Below are 27832 nucleotides of genomic sequence, written 5' to 3'. Positions count from 1 at the left end.
TGGAGGACGTGTTTTTCAACAAACTATCGGTATTCTAATGGGAACGAATTGTGCCCCTTTTCTTGCCGACTTGCAACTTTATTATTATGAGGCTGACTTCATGCAGGAACTTCTTAGAAAGAAAGATAAGAAGTTAGCAATATCTTTTAACTTTACTTTCCGCTATATAGATGATGTTCTTTCACTAAATAATTCAAAATTTGGTGACTATGTTGAACGCATTTATCCCATTGAACTAGAGATAAAGGATACTACAGATACAGTTAAGTCGGCCTCATATCTTGACTTCCATCTAGAAATTGACAATGAGGGTCGATTGAAAACAAAACTTTACGACAAAAGAGATAATTTCAGCTTTCCAATTGTTAACTATCCATTTCTTAGTAGCAACATTCCAGCAGCACCTGCATATGATGTATATATTTCCCAATTGATACGATATTCCCGTGCTTGCATTTCCTATCATGATTTTCTTGAAAGAGGGTTGTTGCTCACAAGAAAGCTATTAAATCAAGAGTTCTAAATGGTGAAGTTGAAATCATCACTTCGTAAATTTTACGGACGCCATCACGAGTTGGTTGACCGTTATGGAATAACCGTTTCACAAATGATATATGTCTAGAAATTTTGATCAGGGTTGTCATGATTTAGATTCAAATTAAGATATGAGATTGATAGTACCTTTGAACGCTTGTAATTAAACTTTGCCCAATTTACCAACTGACTGAAAAGAAGAAAAACCTTTAAATCTTATTTTGAGGGTGTAATCGGAAAAGCGAACATACAACAATTTTTATTTATATGACTTGGAAATCGAACTACTTTACAAGTGCCTATTCAAATAAATGGGAATAAATGAGTACTCACATACAAAAACATCATTTAGCAAGGCTGAGATTTGACAAATCATACATCCGTCATGGCTTTAATGAGAATTACATTGATCCGTAATTTACCTTGCTTGCATTTGATACCTAAGATTCTCAAAATTTCATACAAAGAACCGTACATTGCTAGCACATTAGCATGTTCGACGAAAGAATTACCCATGGAATTGCCAAGTATTCTTTTCGCAGTGAAAGAGGCTCCTAAGAAATACTCACTGCATGAAATGATGCATTTATTAGAAAATTATATCCATATAAAAGCTAATATATATTTAAAATTTCAAAATTTATCATTAGTATAATCCATTTGAAAATATCTTATTTACACCGTATTTACTTTAAGTTTAATATAACCAATAAACTTTTAAGAATAAACCCAATTTACATATACTTTTAAAGTTGTATAAATCTAAAATTTATTTTCTTTTAAATTACAGTAAACCTATTTAAATGAGAAATTTAAATTAGGGAAAATTTAAGTAAATTTAATAAAATTAGAAATTTAAAGCAGAACAAATGTCTTTATTTTTCTGATTTAAACCATTTACTGTGAATTAAATTTAAAGTTTACAAATGCAATAATTAAAATAAACTTTTTATATACTAAATTAAATATTGTTAAATTTTCGTAAATTTGAAAATTATTCATATGTAATTGCCATTAAATTTAATATTTAATATCAATTTATTACCCGCAATAAACTGTTCCAAATGTTCTAGTTGTGCGAATGAATTCTACGTTTGTACACGCGATTGAATCCATGATCAATTGATTGGTGTTCTTCAAACGACAAATAACAAATAATAATAATAATTCAAACTCATAAATCGAAAATTAACAGGCAAAACTATGGCTAAATATAATATACATACAATAGTACACAAAACACAATAAAGAAAAAGAAAGATTAAGCAACACGATACCCACCAAAAAAACTGAAAATGATCTCAGGTGGTCCGGAATAGTAAGCAGGTCCTTATCCATGTTTTCGCTTACTCTCTTTGAACGTGCTCTCGTTCATCTGCAATACACCTACCCACATTCTTGTTTTTCATTTTGTTGATGTGCTTTGCCTATGTTCCTTTTTTGGTGTTTTTTGTCACATTTGATTCTGTTAAAATGATAAAGATTATAACACAATATTGACTGCTGCTTAATTGTTGACGTTTTTACCTTTTATGTCTGTCTGTTCTTATCACACATCGTTGTCAATATAATAGAATTTACTGTCACTGTCTTACAAGTGAGACGCTTAATTAGCTATAAATTCAGGTTTAATTCACCATTTTATTCAGACGAAAATGCATGTACCAAGTCAGGACTGTAAAGTTGGTGTTTGATATGTTTGCGATTTTGATTTAGCCATTTGATTACGGATTTCTTTTTGAATTTTCCCTAGAGTTCGGTATTTGTGTTATTTTACTTAAGCTTCCCACAAACTATTCAGATATTTTTAGCTAAATTTCGGTTTGAGAATGTTAGATCCGATCAGTGTTTAGTTTAGTAAAATTTTAAAATTAAAGATAAATACATGCACCGTTGACAACATCATTAACATTTGTAGTCTTTCATAGGTGAGAGTCAACTACGAAAAGATTCAAATCGTTAGACGGTTTTGATTAATATATCAAGGACGAAAACTATTTAAATACCAAACCAATTTTGTTATGCCAACCTTAAAATTCTACAGCTATGATAAAAACCTTAAATCATGGTTCGGTCTCGAACCTCCAAGACTACAAACACAAACTTGTAAATACAAAACATATATTGGACAAAATTATGAAACTAAAAAAAAAAAGAATTATCGAAACAATTCCCTTCACGGAGTTTGCAAAATCTTGGAAGATCTACATAAAGTCCCATCACAGATAAGATAACGTTTATCTTTTCACAGGAAATACTTTTTTTAAATTCTAATTTTAAATACTTAAAAAATTTAAGAATGACAATTTCCATCATGCAGGGATTGCAACATGATGAATCAATTCCCATCACGGGACAATTAATATCTGATTTTATTCAGTTCCTAAAATCAAACTTTCTAGGTTTACGGGTTACAAACCAGATCATTCTACTTCTAGTTAGATACTGAATCTAAAAGAAATCAAACTGTCGAATGCAATATGTTTTTTTTTCAGAATTATTTTAAATACAGAAATATATCTCCCTCATGCGATATTTTGATTCCTTGTCCGATTTTGGCTTCACTTTTTCTTTCTTTTTTGTTTATAGCTGTTTATTTTTAATAACTTTTGGATTTTTTGTTTGTTTTGGTTTCGAGCATCACTGAAGAGACATTGATTGTCAAAATGAGCGAGTGATGAAAGCTATTTATTTCAATTATGTTATTGCGGTGCTGACAGTTTTTGTTTGTTTTATTGATTTGTTTCTTTAAATTGATTTACGAGATTTGAATATCTATTAATATAATTCCCTGAAATGAATCACCCATATACATACGGGTAGTGTTATACTTAAATTAAAAAAAATTACACCCTCTCCCTTTCAATTTCAATTATTGCACTAAACTCATTGTAAAGTTTGAAATGTTTTAAAAGGTATAAATTTAAAATATACAAGCACGCGTGCACAAGTAAGTTATACATTCCCTCCTTTTTCATACCCACTTATATGCTAGTACAGGTAAACTTTGTACTTAATGCACTTTTTTTTCAAACAAAAGAAGCATTAAACGTGTTTTTGTTTTAAATCGTCATTGTGAACAAACATATTTTACAGTTTTGGGTCAAGGCGTTTTTAATTGAAATAATTATTGACCAATAAGGAAGTTTAAAGAAACAAATAATTGGTCATGATGAATGCCTATAGCTATTCGTGGAGTTTTGCTTTATATTTACTTGTATTTGAAGGATATTCCTCAGGTATTTATTGCATATGTTTTTTTTTTTTATTGAAATCTGATAAAATTGAAATTATTTTTTTTACGTTGTATAACCAAACAAATTTACGAAAAACTGAGTATCATTTATTGAAAGTAATTATATATTTGCACTGTTTTGCAATGTTTTTTTTTCATCACTTGACGTCCGTCGCCAATCTTGTAATTAAAGTTGATATATAGAAGATATGGTGTAACTGATAATTTTGTATGTAATTATTGTTTATCATCTACATTAATTCTCAAGACATCAAGCACATTTCCCCCCTTCAAATTCGTAATATTAAAGCGATACCCCTGGCAGTTTTTATGTAATGGACAAAGGCCATACCTGTCATTGTTGAATTTTCTCCTACTTTGTCAGTTTCAATAATATACTTTCGTTTTTGCCTTATGACCGATTTTTAGAAATGTCGGCAATGTTGTTTTTGTATGCGTGCATCGGATACATTTTGAAAAACATATACTTTAGTGATGCATTGGCCAATATTGGTAACAGTTGCCCTTACATTTTCAGGGAAGGAGCTTCAACAATGAGCATAGTTATACCCCTTAGACAGCTTTAAACAGCCCCGAAATGACAAATGTAAAACAAGTAACTGCCTTATTTATGTATAACATAATGAACGAAAAACAAAGAAATAACACACAAAGAAAACCGACAGTCAACCTTACTTAGCTATATGAAAGCTAATATCAATTATAATAAAAAAACATGGATCTAAGACGATATTTGACCATCATTGTGTATTGAAAACTATACAAGAAAGATACACACATTGAAAAAAGCGAAACATATTAGTAAGACAAAACCTACAAATAAATTAAAGTTTGCCTAAATCGTTAGTAGATACTTCATATAGAAGTAATTGTCCTTTACTGACTATTGTTTTACCCGTTTTTTATGCTTTAGGCAAAAACTATTGAAGATAGAGAGTAACTTTAAACATAAAAAAGAATCAGCAATATCAAATCAACAAAAAAAGAGAGTATTTGTCATGGATTCTGTTGTGGTCTTTAATGTTTGAGACTATCCATTGTTTAAAATGCTCACACAGACTCTAGGTTAACGCCCCAAAACATAATGTGGTAATGACATATTTGGAACTGTAATCACCCTTCCATCACTGTTGAAACAATACAGCCGAACTAAAAATTGTATTCAAAACTTTAGAAACTAATCAATTATTGGTATAATAACATTAACGGTACCAATTTTTCTGCACCAGATGCGCATTTCGAAAATACATGTCTCTTCAGTGATGCTCGTGGTCAAAATATTTGAAATCCAAAGCTTATATAAAATTTGAAGAGCCATAATCTAAAAGGTCAAAAAAGAATAGCCAAATCTGTATAAGGAATCAGAGCTTTGCATGAGGGAGATACATTCCTTAAGGTGGCTCGGGCCTTTTTGAAGTTTCTACCAGAAGTGCCGTATTTTTTGTTATTTTATTCTTCACAGAAAGTGAATCAAATTGGTCGAAAAAAAGGGGGTCACGGACCATTTAAGCTCAAATTTTACTTTTAAACAGGTATGTAAAAGGACCATTTTTCAATGAAATGATAGGGAAAATAGAGGTGGTGACATATTTTTATCGGAATATCAAAAAAACGTTCTATGACACTTGGTCCAAAATTGTAATATAAAAAGCTGAAATATAGCTTCAAAGAATGAGCAAATAAAAAAACATAGGTCACCGATAGGGAAAACAAAATATTTTGCCTTAAAACCCACATTTTGGCTGGAAAATGGTGAAAATGGGTGAAATGTAATTTTGACTCTTTAACAAATACGGATAATAACGAAAATATTCTATTTGTCACATAACTACAATGATTGAACATTTCTAATTGATCAAAATATTTAAAAAAATTATATCGAATTTACGACAAATACTTTTGTAATTCATGCGTGAAATTATGCGCAGTCGAATAGTCCCGAGCCAGTTTAATTTATAATAATTTCCAATATTTTGTAACAGCAAGTTTTAATAATACAAAAAAATCTGTATTTTATAACTGTGCATTAAAGCATATACACTATTTATAGAATTGTTATTTGTTGTAGCATATCCTTCATTGACAACCTCCGCCGACAGGGCTACTTATGGAATCGACTTCAACTTCACTTGCAATTACATGTATTATCCATTTATTTACCATGTGGATATATTAAGAGATAACAGTCTTCTTGAATGCAGGTTTCTTATACCTTGCGAATCGATTCGTTATAATATTAACTATACTTGTACTTGTAACGATACCGCTATCATTTTGACGATACCTGGAACATTTGATATAGAGAGATTGCATGGATCTCAATGGACATGTTACAATTTTAATCTTTGGGAAGTCTCAAATACAGTGCTGTTAAAAATCAATGGTTAGTAAAGTATGATTTTTGTATGGGTAAGAATCATACTCTGTAACAAGAAGTTGTCAGCTTTTCTACAGATTAAATTACCGTTCACAGCCATTGTCGTAAACATAAAAAAATTAAGAGGATCATTATCTTATTTTATTGCATTAAAAGGGTTATCAAAAGTACCAGGCTTATAATATGGTACACCAGATGCGCGTTTTGCCTACATCAGACTCATCAGTGACGCTCCGATCAAAATAGCTACGAAGCCAAAACAAGTACAAAGTTGAAGAGCATTGAGGACCCCAAATTCCAAAAAATAGTGCCAAATAATGCTAAGGTAATCTATGCCCGGGGTAGAAAGCAAAAACAAGTACAAAGTTGAAGAGCATTTAGGACTTAAGATTCTACAAGAGGCACGATACCAGAGAGACAGTCAAACTCATGGATTGAAAATAAACTGACAACGCCATGGCTAAAAATAAGAAAAGACAAACAGAAAATCAATATAGTACCGAAGACACAACATAGAAAGCTATATAATACTAAGCAACACGTACCCCACCAAACACTGGAGTTGATTTCTGGTGATCCGAAAGGGTAAGCAGATCCTGCTCCACATATGCCAAATACGGCTAAGCTAATCTATGCCTGGGATAAGAAAATCCTTAGTTTTTCAAATAATTCTTAAATTGGCAAACAGTAACTTTATAAAAATTACTATACAATAAATATTCATGTCAACACCGAAGTGCTGACTACTGGGCTGGTAATGCCCTCTGGGACGAAACGTCTTCCAGCAGTGGGATCGACCAAGTAGGGTAAATAGTTATCAAAGGTACAAGGCTTATATTTTGATACGTCAGACGCAAGTTTTGTCTACATAAGACATTTCAGTGACGCTCATAGCAAAATAGTTAGAAAGCAAAAACAAGTTTAAAGTTGAAGAGCATTAAGGGCCCAAAATTCCAAAAAGTATTGCCAAATACGCCTAAAGTAATCCATAAAATTGCGAATGGAAATGGGGAATATGTCAAAGAGACAACAACCAAACCAAAGAGTAGACAATAACCGAAGGGCCACCAATAAGTCTTCAATGCAGCGAGGAAATCCCCAGCTGACCCCTAAATAAAAATGTGATCGCGAACTAGTTCAGTCAAAATGGACGTCAGACTAAACACCGAAATAAATTAATGAACTCAAATCAAAACACATATAGACTAACAAAGGCAAGAGGCCCCTGGCATGAGACGGCTGCATATGCATTGGATAAGAAAAACCTTAGTATTTCGAATAATTCATAATTTTGCAAACAGTAAATTAAAAAAATTGCCTATAATATAATTGATATTCATATCGACACTGAAATGCTGACTAATGGGTTGGTGATACCCTTTGGGACGAAACATCCACCAGCAGTGGGATCGACCCAGTGGGGTGAATAGCTATCAAAGGTACGAGGCTTATATTTTGATACGTCAGACATATGAAAAAAGTAAAATCACAAAAATACAGAACTCAGACGAAAATCCAATCGGAAATTCCAAGATCACCTAGCAAAATCAAATGACAAAATACATCAAAAACGAATGGACAAGAACTGTCATATTCCTGACTTGGTACAGGCATTTTCAAATGTGGAAAATGGTGGATTAACCCTGGTTGTATAGCACTAAACCTCTCACTTTGTTGAAAGTCTCTTCAAGTGCGTGACGCTCATATCAAAACAGTTAGAAAGCCAAAACAAGTTCAGAGTTGAGGAGCATTAAGGACCCAAAATTCCAAAAAGTGGTGCCAAATACGGCTAAAGTGATCTATAAAATTTAGAATGGAAATAGGGAATATGTCAAAGAGACAACAACCCGACCAAAGAGCAGACAACCGCCGAAAGTCACGACGTATTCCAAGAAAGAATTTATTTTATTATTATTATTTGGTTTCCATGAATTGAATATGCTGAAAGAATAATTTTATTCTTTTGTACGTTATTATTCATTTTGATTGTTTTGCATCCTAGATAACTCTGTCGCTGGTACTGAATCTTTGCAGCGATTTTCATAGTCTCCTGATGTGTTTTCAGAACTCTATATAACTACATTTATTAAAAGAAAACTTACAACAGTTTAAGTACTAGAAGAAAGTTTGAAAATTAAGCATAAAACTATCCTTAAAATTATGAACACACTTTGTTCCGGGTATTATGTAAATAAAATACACATGAGAGGATGAAAGAGCAGGTTTTATCTTGAGAAAGCATTGCGAAGCCAATGTTGACCAGGTGTTTTCGAGGTTTGCCACCTTCACTATGTCACCTTCTCAGGTATACGTTATATCAGTTTGTATACCAAATATTTGTTTATCAAGTTTAAACTTCAAAGTAGTAAACTATGGCGTCCGTACCTAACAGTCAATAATATTTGATAGAGGTCAATATGGACCAAGCGTGCCTGTAATAGGTAATAAAATATTTGCAATGGGATAGAGTAAATTCTTGCCTATGTATTAACCCACCATAATCTGACAATGCACTGGGTCGATGCCACTGCTGGTGGAGATTTATTTCCCCGAGGTTATCACCAGCCCAGTAGTCAGCACTTTTGTGCTGACATGAATTATCATTGATATGGTTATATTTAAGAAATAATTCATGGACGCCATAGATTTGTTGGAAATTTACACATGGCCTGGGCCGTGATATTCGAATTTTATCCTGAGCGTTAGCGAGGGATAAAATTAACGAATATCACGGCCCAGGCCATGTGTAAATTTACAACAAATCTATGGCTTCCATGAATTATTTCGATTCTAATAGGACAAATACGATCATTGAAAAACTGAAGCGATGATGGGTATACCGTGTGTGTGGCTGTTCTATTTTACCCACTGTTCGATAAATGTAAAACAAATCTAATAAACCTGCATGAATGATTTCTTAACTAACCGCTAGAAAAAAATGTGATTACTTTTTTTGTTTCTCAGTAAACCCAACATTTGCAATTTTAAATTTACATTTTTTATCGTAAGCTACCGTCAAATTCACTGTTGACATGTTGTAACCAAGGAGCCGCCATGTTGACTTGCTGAAATCAGTAAATGTGCAAATAATGCAATAGAACAGAAAACAAGCAACACCTACATCAAAACTTTATCTTAATGCAATTGTATCCGAGAAGGTAAACGCAATAGAAAAACCGTCAACTTTGACGTTTTCATTCGTATGACATCATGTTTTGAAATGACGTTAATGCGCCAAAATCATTACTGGAATTTCGCGGAATTTTAATTTATTTTGTTTTTGTCCATTTTTCTGTTCTCTAATGTGTAAATTATTTTTGTTATGCGTTAGAATCAGAATAAATATTCTGTAGGGTTTTATTCAATTGTAATTGTTAACACAGCGAAATCCACCACCGTTTACACATAGGTTACGATACATGTTGATTTAAGTGGGAGGCATATTTAAACAGCCATTTGTGTACATCTTGGAGTCTGCGCTAAGTATAGATATATGGAGAATTTTATCACGGTGTTGTTTACAAAGCGAAAGAAGCACGTCATATTAGAATTATAAATAAACTGTTTACAAAATTTAGAAGTTTTAAAATATTAAAGCTTTTCTACCTTAGGCATAGATTACCTAAGCTGTATTTGGCAAAACTGTTAGGAATTTTGGTCCTCCATGCTCTTCAACTTCGTACTTTATTTGGTATTTTTACCTTTTTTGGATTCGAGCGTCACTGATGAGTCTTTTGTAGACGAAACGCGCGTCTGGCGTATATACAAAACTTAGTCCTGGTATCTATGATGAGTTTATTGGACATGACGCTTGATAAAAGGCATTGTTGCTCATTCATTAACTACTTACAGCAAAAATGTTCGATGCACAGTACAAATGCACTCTTTAGGAAAAGTTTGCAGTTGATTTACATAAGTTGAAAACCAAAGTACGTTGATTAAAACAAGTAAATAACAACTAGCCCGATTTTCCCGCGACATGTTAAAATACTGTTCCTGTTGTTAAAGAGAAAAATAAAATACACTAAAATATACTATGCTAACATTAAACTGATCATTACAATGCAGCTTTTGAACTAGCTCACACAAGACACAAGTCTATCTAATAGTGAACTATAAAATTGAGAATGGAAATGGGGAATGTGTCAAAGGGACAACAACCCGACCAAATAAAAAACAACAGCAGAGGGTCACCAACAGGTCTTCAATGTAGCGAGAAATTCCCGCACCCGGAGGCGTCCTTCAGCTGGCCCCTAAACAAATATATACTAGTCCAGTGATAATGAACGCCATACTAATTTCCAAATTGTACACAAGAAACTAAAATTAAAATAATACAAGACTAACAAAGGCCAGAGGCTCCTGACTTGGGACAGGCGCAAAAATGCGGCGGGGTTAAACATGTTTGTGAGATCTCAACCCTCCCCCTTTACCTCTAACCAATGTAGAAAAGTAAACGCATAACAATACGCACATTAAAATTCAGTTCAAGAGAAGTCCGAGTCTGATGTCAGAAGATGTAACCAAAGAAAATAAACAAAATGACAATAATACATAAATAACAACAGACTTCTAGCAGTTAACTGACATGCCAGCTCCAAACTTCAATTAAACTGACTGAAAGATTATGATTTCATCATATGAACATCAGGCACAATCCTTCCCGTTAGGGGTTTAGTATCATACCATCATAACATATATGAGAAGAACATAACCCGTGTCATGTCAACAACTAATTTTAGAATAAATGTGTTTAGTTCCGATGCAAAGACCTTATCATTGACTCAATATTAACGCCAACATATGCAATCTTTAATGACCTGACAACAGTATCGTAACTATATCCCTTCTTAATAAGTCTATTTAAAGGTTTTGTAAGTTTTTGAGGTGAATACTGACACCTTTGTGCTTTATAAAGAATATTTCCATAAAAAATTGGATGTGAAATACCTGAACGTATTAGAAGTCTGCATGTTGAGCTATATTTACGAATGATGTCTTTATACCGATGATACAATTTAGTAAATGTTTTGACTAGTTTGTGATATCGAAAACCCTGGTGTAATAATTTTTCAGTAATACATAAATTTCTCTCGTTAAAATCTAAAACATTGTTACATACACGAGCGAATCGTACAAGTTGAGATATATAAACACCGTAAGATGGTGACAAGGGAACGTCACCATCTAAAAACGGATAATTAACGATAGGAAATGAAAAATCATCCCTTTTATCATACATTTTAGTATTCAGCTTTCCATAATAGTGAACTGTATACGTTTCATTGTATTGTTTTCCGTACGTGCACATTTCTTTCCTATTTGTTTGCAGTTCCGATTAAACAGGTCAATTTAAAAGCAATTCCAAATGATATAAACCCAACAGACATTTTATCCGGTTCAAGCCAGCAGTTTACTTGTACAACGGATGCAGGTCGACCGTCGTCAGGAATACAGTGGTATATGTCTGGTGTCAACATAACTGATGATGTTGTTGTCAAGCCTGATACATGTAATCCTGGATGTAATGACAAAGTGAATTCATCAAGTGTTTTAGTATACATTGGTCTTATCACTGACAATGGAAAGATAATTTACTGCACAGCTTCTAATACAGATGCAGAAGGTGTTCGATCAGAAGACAGAACAATTAATATTTTATGTATGTATCAAAAGTTCCAGGTAAAATGGTATCCATAGAAATAACTTTTTTTTCCAAAACGGAGGACGCAGTTCCAATTCAAAATAAATGTACTTACGAAAAAACCCCAACATATTTCACTATTTTGTTGACCGGGTCACATGAGGCCCTTTAATTATCCCCCCTGGCATCTTTTTAACAAACAAGTCTATATATATTCCTATTTTTACAACATTAACATGTTTTCATTCAATCTGCAAAGGACAACATATATATAAAATCAGTAACCGATTAATATACTAAGTAGTGTGTACGTTAATGATCGATCCCTTCTGTCAAAACCGTACGAAAGTAAATTTGCCAAATTTGCCAAAAAAAAAAAAAGCTGTTTAAAATCCGAAACTACTATTAACTTTTAGCAATGTATGTTAAATGAAAAATTATATTATATTTGTCAATATCATTTTTCAAATAAAAAAAAGAAGAAGAAAGGTCTTCATTAAATGAATGAATAATTTCATAAAATTTATTATAGTCAAGCCAGTTATCTTAGACATACAAGATGTTAACATTACAGAAGGGAGTAATCTGAACATTGTCCCAACAATTAATGCTAATCCAGACACGTCAAAATCAACCAGAATTCATATATTATGGTGAAATCCTTACATTACGAAGCATTAAAAGAACTTCTAGTGATAACTACACGTGCCATGCCATGAACACTATAACAGCGCCAGGACATCCAACGAAGAATAGAACATCCGAGGAAATGTTTAATGTCAATGTACAATGTAATTATAATTCTACAATACAAACTCAATTCTAATCCTAGTAGAATATTTCTTTATGATGGAAGTAAGATTTTCATTTAAAAGAAAACAATGTGCTTTTTTTGTTATCTCCTTCATAATTATAAACTGGATACAACATTGGTATATCATGTAAAACAATAGTTTGTTAAAGTCTTGAGCAAATTTTGATCTGCTCATCTTCAGTTAATAATCTGTCTCATCACTATATGCATTATAAGTATCTCTGATATGTTTGATATGCATAAGTAATTTAAAGTATGGTTTATGTCAAAAGCTATAAGATAAATATAATAAGAATGTAAAATGCTCCTGTATATATGTACTTAACCTCAAATAAGTGTTTTGTTACAAATAGAAAGATCAAGTCCATACACTAAATATAAATAGAACTTTTAAAATTGTATATCCAGGATAACACGATACCAAAATAAAAACGAAAATACTTTATATATCACTTGTCATTTGTAGGTCCCTTTATAACTTGCTGTTCTGTGTGAGTCTAGGCTCCGTGTTGAAGACCGTAATTTGACCTATAATGGTTTACATTTATAAATTGTGGCTTGGATGGAGAGTTGTCTCATTGGCACTAATACCACATCTTCCTATATCTATTGACACTTAGAATAAATATTCCTTTGTTTGGTCAGTTTTATATTGTCTTTCAGTTACTCTAAACCTTTTTATATACTAGAATGGCGGACTTTTTTATAAAGAATAAACTTACTATATTTGATATCTGTAGTATAAACTACGATGTTTTGACCCGTTTTTTTTTATTTTTTTCACTATAATACATACCTATTGTTTTCTAATTGTAGTTTTACATCGACAAGATTCAATTAATAGCACTGCAGTTGGTGTAGGAACAGGCATTGCTGTTATATTCGTGATGATCGGAGTAACCATTTTCAATCTTCTTTTGTACAGAAAACGTCGAATGTCCAAGACAAAAGGTACACATATTTTGCCAAATAAATAAAAGCAAAAGTAGTATACCGCTGTTCAAATTCAAATATCGTGAAGTACGACACAACAGAAACACAACACCGAAATTTAACACACAGAGAAACGAACTATAATGTAATAATGGCCATTTTCCTGACTTGGTACAGGGCATTTTATGAAAAAATTATGGGTTGAACCTGGTTTTGTGGCAAGCCAAACCTCCCGTTTTAATTGCAGTGTTAATTATAACATTAAAATGACAACATTACACGACAGGGTTACAATAAATAAACTGATAAATGGGAGAAAACTATAGGACAGTGAAACAAACGAATAATAGCAATCTAAAGGTAACAGGTTAAATATATGTTTTTACTCCAGACGCGCGCTACGTCCACACCAAACTATGTTCAAATGTCAAAGTTTGAAAGCCATAACAACTACAAAGTTAAAGATCAAAAGTTCCAAAAAGATGTGAGGCCAGGGTTATCCGCCTTGGACAAAAACATCATTATTATCAAGAATAATACATAGTTTTGCAAACAGTAAATTTTATAAAATAACTATACAATAGATATACATGATTAAACTGAAGTGATGACTAACTATAGAAAAAATCGAATGCATTACAAAATCACAGCCCTGTTAACCATAGTCAATGCAACGCCCAAAGTGACGTCACATATACATTTATAAAACGTGTTCCGAAAATTAAAAAATAATTTGGATAAATTTCAAGATTATATTTGTATGACTTATCTAACTTATATTAATAACAGTGAAAATTATTATGAAACTAATTAATATTTAATTGTAGTAGTAATTAGATAATTAATAGTATTATCTAGCTTTGGGGTGTTTTTTCTACCCAAACTGCAAACCAAATATATCGTGTAAAGTTTGTTGATACCAAATGAACTGGATGAGTAGTTTTCCCCACCACAACGCACGAATACTGCAGAAAAAAATACGATTACAACTACAAACGTTAAGACATTAGACAAAATCCGATGACAAAAACAAACACAACATCAAAACCAAACAAATTAATTTGGGATGGAAAAGTACCGTGCCAAGTTTTAAAGCAATACTCAGCAAAACAGTCACATTCGGGAATAAGTCACGTTCGGTAATAAAAATATCAGACGACGTAATGACAAACCACAATCTAACACGTGGTAAAAATGTTCATAGTTAGTTTGGACAATCTACATCGTATGGATCAATCAATTCGTGACGGTGTCCGTAAAATTTAAGGAGTGTCATTTTTAATCTGTCCTCCTCATAAATTTGTTGGAGCAGTTTCTGCGATAGGAGCACACTCCCATATATGAAGTCCGTATAGTGTGAATATGCAAGAGCATAATGTATTAATTGAGATATATAAACACCCTACGAAGGAGCAGAGGGTATGTTACTACTGAGAAATGGGAAATTGATAATTGTGAAGTTGAAATCGTCCCGTATTATTGCTAGTAATGGATTAGGATACGTGATGTTATTAACATTCACAAAAGCAAACAGTTTACACTTTATCGCATATTCAATCTTTTTATGAACGACTCAGTATGAATGTAATTCTACACATTGTCAATTATGCTTGAAATGCATTATATCATGGATATGATCAAAGTCGTAACCCCTTCATAGATATTAAATATATCAGTCACTATGTGTCGTAACACCTCATCGAAGGTTACACGTTAACACGAACAAAAAAACTAAAGAATATTATCTTTTTTAACTTTAAAACAGTATCGAAACTATATTCCTTCTCTTTATAGAATAAGTTTGTTTAAAAATTTGGTAAGTTTTTGGGGTGAAGGATGACATTTCTATTCTTTCTATAGAATATCAACATAAAAGATTTTATGTGAAGTACCAGAACGTTTGAGAGGTCTGCATGTTGATTTATATTTACGAACGATGTTCTTGTACCGATGATTGTATTCAATGTTTTGATATCAAAAACCCTGGTGTAATATCTTCTTTTTATTGTCACCGTCTAAGAATTGATATTTAACAATAGGAAATGCACAATCATTCCTTAAGTTTCCCATTAAAAATATTGATATCAAGAGCCGGAAAAGGACAAAGTGCATTGTTTGTATACATTTCTCTAAAGTCAGCACAGCAGGATAAATCTCGTTAGTGTACATACAAAACTCCTCATTTTTGTGAGAAAATATATCATTTATATATGTTGTTTCGACGGGTCAATGATGATTTTAGTCATAAATTGTATTTCGTATCAATACAGAAACAGGTCCACAAAAAAATTTCTCAGTTAGTCCCCATTTGAATTCCGATATGTTGGCTAATATCATTTTCCTTTCTATAAAACAGAGCATCAGCGTAGTTTATGAAACAGAACTTCATGTGCCAAGGTAAAAAATGGTTTTATCTTCTTATCCTGATAAGTTTGATAACAACTACTTGATTAGACTATGTTAATGTCTAAATTAAGGCGACAGTAGTTATTAGTGTTCCAGTCTTATATATTGTACCTGTACCTCATTTAGCAAGAAAGAAATCAAGGTAACCGACATAAAACAAGGAAAATACATGACAAATAAAAGAAGAGAGACTAGGTGTGTTGACAAGGTAAAAGTATCCTGCTATGCATGCATCGTCCGCCACACGAATTGTCAAATCAATAAAAACGTAACAAGCGAGAATAGAATACAATAGGTAACACTACTCACCAGACGACTATATTAGTATCTCAAGATTTAAAACTGTTAAAACATATGAATAGTGAGTTGAAACACAATCAATTTGTGATTCTGACCGTAAAACTTATGTTGTATCGATTGCAGACGTTCTCCTCATTTGTGTGAGGAGCACACCCTCTATTAACGAAGTTCATACACAACAAGATAGTCGAGTCGCACATTTTCTGATTAGATGAACAAAAGCAGGAATTCGATTGAGTATCAATTCTTGTCAGATTGAATCTACTGTTTGGTTAATATATATATATATATATCTACAATTGAAAATTATTTCTAATTATCTCACTAGTCAGCGCTTCGATACATATACGAAAATAACAAATCCTCCGTAGAATAATCCTTGCTTAATTTGAAAGGATTAACTGTCGTACAATTAACTAGACTGTTATATCAGTTGTTCCATTTCTGGTCTGAACTGTTTGATATTGTCCTGTTGCATGGTTATACATTTTACTTTAATTTCACTTATCGAATTGGGGCGAACGTGATGTACAAATGGAGTAAACGTTATCTAATATAAAAAGTTATTAATTGCAACGTGGACCAAAGATGCACAAGTAAAAACGGGAGCAAAATCGAGGATCATACTGAGATGAAAACTGTGTGACAAATTTTGTTTGAAATCGATCACGGTAGATTGCTTTAACCAACTTATTACCTCTTCATAGAAATGTAATCCCTTTGCGAAATAGTCAAACATTAGACTTGTGTTATGTTCCGTTCCAATCAGTGACTATACACTATCGTTCGTAAACTATAAAATATTACCATATTAGATAAAATGGAGAGAACATACTATGGAAGCAATACTAAAGTACTGTCACCATAAGTTATCCCTTCTTTCCAAACTTTGTTGATTCTGATCCTTTTAAAAGTTTGTCAGATTTAGATGGGGCTGACATCTGAACATTCTTTGTCAAAGATTTTTATCCATATTTGTTTGAAGGAAATTTCTAAACAATCTTGATGGTTAAATATTACCGTATGTTTCTAAAGAAGTGCATGCACAGCAAAAGATGACAAACGTGCAACAAGGCATGCTGAAATATCACATAACCAAACATGGTTAATGATTTGGAAAGATTGAGGTCCCGCTAACATGTACAACTATGTCATATCCTGTGTTTGCAAGTCAGTAGCATATAATCTGTCATCCCTTTTTTGCTACATATACATGCTGCAACATTTTTATTCGATTTTTGTTTTGTACTTAAAACAGTTCGTTTTTTTTTTTTTTATTAAATACGTTATTTCGGCGCCTTTTAAATTTGCTTTGAGATATGGGTCTCGCTAATCATTGAAGGACAATCAGTTACCGATAGTTGATTACTCTCAAGTCATTCTGTCTCTAGTGGAAAGTTGTCTCATCGGAAAATATACATCATTTCATAATATCTGTATGAATTATTGGATGATGATATCTTTTTATTGTCTCGGAAAAAGGGAAACATTCATATGCAAACTATTTGGTTAAAAAAGACACCTGTTACCAGCATACAAATCATCTGATCATAAACAATTAATCTAATGTCAGTAAGCTTGTCAATAAAAATGTTAAGAAATTGCATGATATAGAAAATTGAAACAATTATATATACGTACATGAAAATATCGAAACATGGTGGACAATGTGGACACAAAATGAGGGGAAAACAAAATTGATACTGTGTTCAGTTGAATGGGATTGCAACATTGAGAAAATCAATGTTTCTAATTTTATAAGGGATATTGCATTTAAAAATATTATGACTAAATGGTGTAATTAAAACAGTTCAGCTAGTTTGAATTTATATGGTATATATTAAATTCAAGTTATAATTTCAAATGTTTTATGCCTTATGATTTACAGACAAACGCAACAGACAGACACACATTTATATAATGAATTAGGAGGTCTTAAAACGGGTTAGTAGAAGTCCGATCTACATGTAGTAATAATTGATTAAACTTTTTGACACTTGCCCATTCTCACTATAGACGTTTAAAATTGAAATATAGCTCTACTTTTATAATGATATCACCAAAACATTTGAAGATATAGCGGATATCATAGTGTCAACTAACGTCAATGAAAAACATATGAATAATCCTACTTAAATAGTAAATAGAAAAAATACACGAAGGCGTAATCCATTTACTTCTTAATACAGGTGATAACAGTTAAAGGAAACAAAATTGTATTCATTACTCATCAATTGAGAACTCTTACATCGGTCAGTGAAAATGTCCCTTAAAAACAATATGAATAAATCTTATTAAAAAAAAAGGTGATTCTTGTTTGGATAAAACATTGAGCCGGTTTACATCCACAACGTTGTAGATCGGAAACAACGAAAATGAAAAAAAGAATAGTTTATTGAATCCTGATATGATTTGAAATATGATTAAAATATTGCTACATACTGGCTTGATGTATTATTTTTCAGATGCTAAACAACCACAAAAGAGCCCAGAAAGAAGGTATTTAGTCAATCAAGTTTTCTCTAAACTATTTTGGATCTTTTTTTTTTTTATCTGTTTCTAAAATTAAGTCTTTGCTTTTCATTAACATACTCACTTGAAAATATAACATTATCTCCTTAAAACAAATTATGCGTTATGTATATTTACCATTATATATACTGTGTGTCGTAACTTTCCTTCTACAGCTCGATTTGTTATGAAGATGTTGGTGAGGAAAAGAGCAATACTGCTGGTAATGTTTACGAAAACATGAACATATCAGACAATGGTACGTAGAGGGTTTAAACATGAAAATTACAAAAGTTATAAATTTGAAATTTTTAAATCTTCTACGTTTTCTGTTGTGTTGTTATTTAGTCCTATAGAAAGTCTCCAAATATATTTTACATAAATTCTTATTTTGCGATTTGCATATATATAGCATGTATGAATATTTTCGATTGCTTTTATTTCTGCATATAGATTTCTGTATGTTAACTATCGTTGTATTTGGTTTCGTTGATGTATACTATATGTCTGCTTTTGTTCGTATCAAATTGAAAATAATTTAATATCCCTTTACGTTTATTTCAGAAAAACAAATACACCACAGGGACCCAGTATTATATGTGAACATGGACATATAGCCTTCGACAATATACTTGTAGGACTCTAAAGTACGATGGGGACGCTAATGTACGATGGTCACGCTAAAGTGTGATGGTATACGCTAAAGTGCGATGCCTCCATACGCTAAAGTCCGATGGTCCGCGAAAGTATAGACGTACAAAATGTAAGAAACGTAGTTGGATTATGACGTTAACAGTCATTTGTTCAACTCAAAATGATCATGCCGGAAATCAAAATACAAATATTTGATTTAGAACTTTTGAACCAAATGTCAATTACTTATTTAAACCTGTGCTTTGTCGGCTAGAGAAAATGTGTTTTATTGCGGTAGCTGGAAAATTAACTTGTATCTTGATGTAGTCGACCGTTTTACTATAAGCCTAATGGATACAAGTAGTATTCGCATAGATGTCCTGTATCCTGCTTTTATTGGAAGCGAACGGATGCATTGTTTATGTTGCAGTTTATTTTGCGGTCCACGTTAAAATGTTGTCGCTTTGATTGAAAAGTAACGTCGGCAAAGTAAAGGTATATGTTTTAATGCACAAATTATAAATTGTACATTGCAGGAAAATAAAACACGAATGTGTAGTGACTACAAAAATGGAGAAAATTAAACTCGGCGAACATCGTCTTTCTCTCTCATTTAAGTCAAAGCGTGAACAAATAAATGCTACAGTCATATTCCGACAAAAATTGAAAGGACGATGTATGATAAGAGTCATTTTTGGCCCCCTCTCAGAACCTGTTAATATTTATACCATCAATAGCCCTTGGGTAGGTACTTAAAAAAATACCAACTTTTATTTGTTCCCGTGACTATTGGTTGCCTAGCAACCAATTTTTAAAATCAAACTTGCATTGTCTGTTTTTCGTAAAAAAATCTCTTTTTTAAAGACTTTTAATGGTTTATTATGTTAAACTATATTATAATGATAATCTGTTTAAGGTTTTTTGATTCCTTCAACAAAGAAAATAAATGTATTATGCATAGCAACTAAAGAATATAGTTAATTTTGCTTAGCAACCACACTATTACAGGCATTTAATGTATATATTTGCACAAAAAAGTTACATTAAGTGTATGACAACAACAGAGTATTAATACAAACAAGCTAGTTTGTTCCATGCATCACTTTCAGGCTTGAATTTTGCTTAGAAACTACCTAACAACGTGAATTTTGCATAGCAACCGGACTATTTCAGGCATATAAAGTATGTAGTTGCACATACCACCAAAATCACAAAACCAAAAATCAATAGTTAAATCCTACTGGCTAGATTTTCTATTTATAGTTTTAAGATTGGTATTTTCCATTAAATATACCTAGCAACGGGTATTTTCCATAGCAACCATACTATTTCAGGCATTTAAAGTATGTAATTGCATCCATAACTTACATTTGGTGTTTAACAACTTATCATTCATACAAATAAGCTAGTTTGTTCCATTCATAAGTTTCAGACTGGTATTTTGCTGAAAAACTACCTAGCAACATGTATTTCACATAGCAAGCATACTATTTCAAGCAATTAAATATGTTTTTGCACATATAATTTTCATGGCATGACAACAACAAACTTTTTCTTCGTGCAAGCTTTGGTTTCCTATGCATCAGTTTCAGATTAGTTCTATGACCTTAAACTACCGTGCACTGTCAATTTTGCATGGTAACCATTTTTTGAGAAAAAAATTACATTTGTGTATAGAAAATATATGATTGATTTCCATATGTCAATGATTGTTTTCATATATATATATAAGCTGCAGTATTTTTCTAAATGCATAACAATGTGTGTATCCTATGATTTCTTCAGCATATACTATTTTTTTAACAATAACAACAGATTTAACATTAAGTGCATAAGTTGCAAAGGAAGATGTATCGTATAAAATTGAGAATGGAAATGGGGAATATGTCAAAGAGACAACAACTCGACCAAATAAAAAAACAACAGCAGAAGGTCATTAGTCATAGTTTTAGCATTGCCTTTCTTTGTGTGTCAGTTTTTTTTACAGATGAGTTGGGTAAACGTGGCTGTATTTTTTTAAATTACACTTACTGCATTTGTTTCTATTTTCACAGGTGTTTATTTTTTATTTATCAAACTCGCAATATAAAACTGCAAACCTTTAGTCAATTTTTTGTGGTAAATGTCAATAAGTTTTTTTTCTGTTCATTCATCAAGGGATCATTTTCTGTTTCATAACACATTTTTTTAAAAGCAGATGTTTTATGTCATCCTATGAACTCTGTTTACCAGTTATTATTTGGCACTAAAGAAAACAACCAGATCTTTAAAAATAAATATCATTTTAATTATCCATACTATTATTGAAATGTAATTAAATAATACATTATAAGTAACAGGGAAATGTCTTTGTCTGTATGTCTTCCTGTCTATACATCTCACCACTAGTAAGTTCTTACAAAGGCAGCAATTCACAGTCATCTTGTAAAATACTGGAAAAATGAAAAAAAATGAAATACTGTGAGCATTATATACTGACACATTACAGACAAAAACATTATTATGGTTATATTTCATTATCTGAAGTTCTTTGAAAGCACTTGTGAAAGTGCTAGTAAAAGGTATAAATTGAAACCATTACTATCTCATATCATTTTTCTTACATGTTAAATATATATATACACACGCCTAAAAGAATACAAAACAACACAAACAGCATAAAACAAGGAAAAAATAAATGCAGTTCTTTATAAATATTTCGGTAACAGATATCAATCATACTGTTGTCAGTAAAAGAAAATATTGACTATACCATGTATCATATACATGGATAAAACATGCAGATTCGAATATACGATTAAAAGTCAGAAACAAGAAAAGCTAACATCCTTAATGAACATTCCTCTATGGCTTGTCATCATTTTGATAGGCCTATACATCAGGTAATGAATATTTATGAATCGTGCATGTAGAAAAAAATGGAGGGTTGAAGATTTGTATCCTAACTGTATATAAAACCCTAAGGATTCAATTTTAGATGATATCATACAAAGTTTAATTTCTGACCCTTTTTTACTTCAATGTGGACCAATTTGATAACAGGACCCAAAAAATAAAATCTAAATCCATGGTAAGATTCAGCATACCAAATAACTCCATATATTCAATGTTTGTCAAAATCAAACAAATATGGTGTTGGACCCTCATTTGGACCAATTAAAAAACTGGGCCCATATTCAAAAATAAAAATACTGGTTTAAATTCTGCATATCAAAGAACCTCTATAATTATTGTTTGTTTTAAAATCAACAAAGTTTGATTTTGGACCTTTTTGATATTAATGTAGACCAATTTAAAAAGAGACCCAAAATTTTAAATCCTAATATGGGCCCATATTCAAAAATAAAAATACTGGTTTAAATTCTGCATATCAAAGAACCTTTATAATTATTGTTTGTTTTAAAATCAACAAAGTTTGATTTTGGACCTTTTTGATATTAATGTAGACCAATTTAAAAAGAGACCCAAAATTTTAAATCCTAATACATGGTTAGATTTGGCATATCAAAGAACCGTAATTAATTCAATTTTGGATGGAATTAAACAAAGTTTAATTCTTGACTCTTTGGACCTCAATGAGGACCAACTTAAATAGGTACATAAAAACAAAATAATACATGTTTAGATTAAGAAAATCAAAGTACTCAAACTTGGACCAACTTACAAACTGGGCTCTTAATCAAAAATTTGTAAGGGTTCCGCGGAACCCAGTGTCTCGCCTACTTTTGCTGTAAATCGCAGACTCAACAAAAATGAGGAAAAAACTCAATAAAAATATTCCTTTTGATACAATCTTCTGATTGTAAGAAGCTTCTGTCCAAGTTTGGTTAAAATTCAGGATAGTTTATGAATCTAATAAATGTTTTAATAACAACTGCAGACTGTACATGTATGTATGGTTCACACTGCCACATTTTTGCGCCTGTCCCAAGTCAGGAGCCTCTGGTCTTTGTTAGTCTTGTATTATTTAAATTTTAGTTTCTTGTGTACTATTTGGAAATTAGTATGGCGTTCATTATCACTGGACTATATATTTGTTTAGGGGCCAGCTAAAGGACACCTCTGGGTGCGGGAATTTCTCAATACATTGAAGACCTGTTGATGACCTTCCACTGTTGTTTTTTCTATGGTCGGGTTGTTGTCTCTTTGATACATTCCCCATTTCCATTCTCAATTTTATTAACTGGAAGAAAATCTATTTATTATTTAACAAAATTTACTGCTGGATACTATTCTATGATCATTATTAAGCTTCTGTCCAAGTTTGGTACAAACCCAGGATAGTTTAAGAAAGTTATTAAAATTTTAAAAACTTTAACCACAGAGTGAATGAAATGTTTCCCCGCAGAAAAACTATGTCCATTTAAAAGTAAAATATGGAAAAAATGGATTTATTTTTTTACAAAATTTACTTCTGGATACTATCTTATGATCATAAACAATCTTCTGTCCAAGTTTGGTACAAACCCAGGATAGTTTAAGAAAGTTATTAAAATTCTAAAAACTTTAACCACAGAGTGAATGTGTTGTTTCCCCGCAGAAAAACTATGTCCATTTAAAAGTAAAATATGGAAAAAATGGATTTATTTTTTTACAAAATTTACTTCTGGATACTATCTTATGATCATAAACAATCTTCTGTCCAAGTTTGGTAAAAACCCAGGATAGTTTAAGTAAGTTATTAAAATTTTAAAAACTTTAACCACAGAGTGAATGTAATGTTTCCCCGCAGAAAAACTAAGTCCATTTAAAAGTAAAATATGGAAAAAAATGGATTTATCTTTTTACAAAATTTACTTCTGGATACTATCTTATGATCATAAACAAGCTTCTGTCCAAGTTTGGTACAAACCCAGGATAGTTTAAGAAAGTTATTAAAATTTTAAAAACTTTAACCACAGAGTGAATGAAATGTTTCCCCGCAGAAAAACTAAGTCCATTTATAAGTAAAATATGGAAAAAATGGAATTTCATTTTCACAAAATTTACTTTTGGATACTATCTTATGATCATAAAGAAGCTTCTGTCCAAGTTTGGTAGAAATCCAGTATGGTTTAAGAAAGTTATTAAAATTTCAAAAACTTTAACCACAGAGTGAATATTTGTTGACGCCGCCGCCGACGACGGAATGTAGGATCGCTTAGTCTCGCTTTTTCGACTAAAGTCGAAGGCTCGACAAAAATTTAAATACATGTTAAAATTCTGCATATCAAATAACCCCAACAATTATTTTTTTGTTAAAATCAAAAAAGTTTAATTTTGGACCTTGTGGACCTTAATGTAGACCAATTTGAAAGAGGGACCATAAATTAAAAATCTAAATACATGGATATATTTGGCTATCAAACAACCCTTATTGATTCAATTATTGATGAAATCAAACAGAGTTCAATTTTGGAGCCTTTGGACCTCAATATGGACCAATCTAATAACGGGGTCCAAATTCAAAAAACTTAATGCATGATTAGATTTAGCATATTAAAGAACCAAAAGATTTCAAAAATAAAACCCAATTGAAATTGGTCCAAAAAGAAGCAATATTCACTTTTAATTATTGGGCTCTTTATAGCTTGCTTTTCAGTGTGAGCATAGCTAGGCTCTGTGTTGAAGACCGTACAATGACCTAGAATGGTTTACCTTTATAATTGTGACTTGGATTGAGGGTTGCCTCTTTAGCACTCATACCACATCTTCCTATATCAATTTATTCAAAGGATTAGAAAAATATTGTTTTAGGTCCCTTGGAAAAGAGCATGCATGAGTGGCGAGAGATTGTGCGGGCTTGCCATGTTCATCGCGATAAGGATATCAGCAGACCAAATTATGATTCTGAAACGATTTGACTGAACCGGCCATAGAAAAATTTGGCAAACTCTACTGAATCGATGTTTGTTCTATGTTCTGGCATCAGACTCAAATCAGTGATATTTGGATGATTATCTTGCATATAGATTTAAATAAAGTTGTTAAAAATTTGGTGTTAGTAAAAGTCTTAAAATATAAAAAAATTATATAAAAAGTGTCCAAATTCAAAACATTATCAAACTCTCTAAAAATGCCTAGAATGCAGGATTTTGCACCATTCATTTCATACCCTCCAAAAAAAATTTTCGCCTCGCTTCGCTCGGCTCAATTATTTTGCCTCACTAAAATAAGATGCCTAGCTACGGCCTTGAATGCATTGATCGTCAAAAAAAAGGGGGGTATCAAACCCCCGGAATCCTCCCTCTGGACTTTTGCAAGTTTTAATATAGTCTCAAACTTAACAAAAATTAGTAAATACTTACGGTTACAATTCATCTTTAATTCATATCTTAATGCATGCCATGGCTTTTTGTTGTATACGACAGATCAAATCACTATCAAAACGTTTTGGAGACAATCTACAATTTAAAATACATTTGTAAAATAAATAAAGTATAGATGAAAATTAAGTGCAGCAAGGGATTTAATTATCAAAATAATCTTCATTTGTTTACATAAATAAGGCTGTTAGTTCTCATTGGCAATCATACCACATCTTCTTTTTTATATTGAATATTTTAACATTGAATATTATTAACATGGTGAGCTGGAAAGCAATGACGGAAAGATAGGCTTATTAAAAGGAACTTGATTTTTCATTTCTAAGAACCACACATGTTGAACTAATTTATATTTACAAGTTTTAATATAGTATCAAACTTAACAAAAGTTCGGAGGAACAAATACTTACAGTTAAAATTCATCTTTAGTTCATTCCATGGCTTATTTGGTATACATGGCATATACAGTCTCATTTAAAACTTTTTGGAGACAATCTACAAAATAAATTAATTATGAAAATCAAAAACAACAAGGGATTTATTTATTAAAACAATCTTGAATATTTCAAACTGTGTTGAAGAAACCAGTGAACCTAAATAAAAGAAACTTGCTTTTTTCATATTTAAGAACCACAAATGTTCAACTTTCTTTTCACCGGTCCTGACCTATAAATTGTTTGGTTTTTAGTCTCTTCTAAATTGTAATTTGGAGGCCGACTCCATCCGTTTTGATTTGAGGAACAATGATAAGTCCTAGTAATTTGCAACATACAACTGGGAAGAATTTGTCAACCTGGATGATCTTTTATTTAATTTTAATTCATCAAATTCTGTTTAAATTATTATATTTTTTTTATGTAAATGTATGTTGCATCATGTGCATTTAATCCATGCCAAATTAGAAATATTAGCACAATTTACATTGACAAGAATTGAAGTAGTTATAACAAATTTTTGTTACTTTCTGGACATTTTTTATAAAACAATACTTCAAATCAGGCTAAAAATAACTTTTAATAGATATATATAGTCGTACAGCTACCTTCTTTCAAGTCAATAGGTTTACAATATTTACATATTTTGTTATTTGTTGTTGCAGCATTTCATTGAATGTGAATTTTCTTCATATAATCTTCTAGTATATATTATATAATACCATATGAAATGAATTATGGTTGTGTTATTTTATTTCTAACAAGTATTTGAAAGGAAAATTTTATAAAAAGTACTTTTATTCTGACTGCGAGGGGAGATAATCAGTTTTAGAATTCAGTACAAACATACAAATTGTTTTTTTTTGAAACCCGATGGTTGACCATCTGGATTTCAAGTCGTATTAACAACGGTTACATTCAGAAAAACAATTGATCTGCTAGGGCAATATGTTTTTTGCTTTCAAACAAGTATGGTGTCTGTTCCTTCACTGGCGTCAGGCTGAATTCAGCCTCTGAGCATGAACGGCGGTGACCATGTGTTTTTGTGAATTTATACTTCTTTGGTTTGGAAGTATTTATGGAACCTATGCATTATCTCAAGTTATGTTTTGTAGTATATATCAGCTTTTGACATCACATTTACCACTCTCATTATAATTACTGCTTTGTAATATAGTGAGCTGACAGTGACATGTGACGTCGATGACGTCTGCTCTTTTTCGGGAATTTATTTTATGATTTCTTTTGTTTCTTCTTGGGACTTTTTATGGAACCCGTGCATTTCCCCACATGAGATTTATGATATATCTCTGTTTTTGCATGAATAAGTATCACATTTACCATTCTATAATCATATATTATCACAGCAGTGGTAGTTTGTTGACTTTGATGCTATCCAGCTTCCCTGGCAACTGGAACCGGATGTTGTCAGACATAAATAAACCGCCCGCAAAAATCAACGACTGTTCCAGATATTTTTTGAAGATTTTGGTATGAGCGCAGTTGAGAACATCTATGAAATTTGTATATAATGCCAATACTATATCATAAATACCATATGTAAAATATTTTACATGTTCTCACTTGCGCTCATATTTTAATCATTCAAAGTAGAGTCGGAAAAGTACGATTTTCCGTATAGACACCCGGTTATGATTTTTTCATAGCATCATTTATAATCGATT

General features: G+C 31.7%; 1 protein-coding gene and 1 long non-coding RNA gene across 2 annotated transcripts in view; one reads left to right on the top strand and one right to left on the bottom strand.

The window, feature by feature from the left end:
- The first annotated feature begins 3670 nt into the window (after positions 1-3670).
- Positions 3671-27832, top strand: part of LOC139526784 (uncharacterized) — a 67872-nt gene continuing 43710 nt past the window's right edge. The window contains exons 1-3 of the transcript XR_011665171.1: positions 3671-3773; positions 5859-6173; positions 11500-11829. The gene's annotated coding sequence lies outside the window, so the exon portion shown is untranslated. The remainder of the gene's footprint in view (positions 3774-5858; positions 6174-11499; positions 11830-27832) is intronic.
- On the bottom strand, positions 21674-27667 carry LOC139526783 (uncharacterized). The gene is made up of 4 exons (XR_011665170.1): positions 27489-27667; positions 26124-26208; positions 25696-25791; positions 21674-21840 (listed from the first exon to the last, which is right to left on the bottom strand). It is a non-coding gene; the product is annotated as an uncharacterized lncRNA (long non-coding RNA).

The sequence above is a fragment of the Mytilus edulis genome, chromosome 6 (assembly GCF_963676685.1).
Source record: "Mytilus edulis chromosome 6, xbMytEdul2.2, whole genome shotgun sequence".
Classification (NCBI taxonomy): domain Eukaryota; kingdom Metazoa; phylum Mollusca; class Bivalvia; order Mytilida; family Mytilidae; genus Mytilus; species Mytilus edulis.
This window is presented reverse-complemented; position numbering and strand designations above follow the sequence as displayed.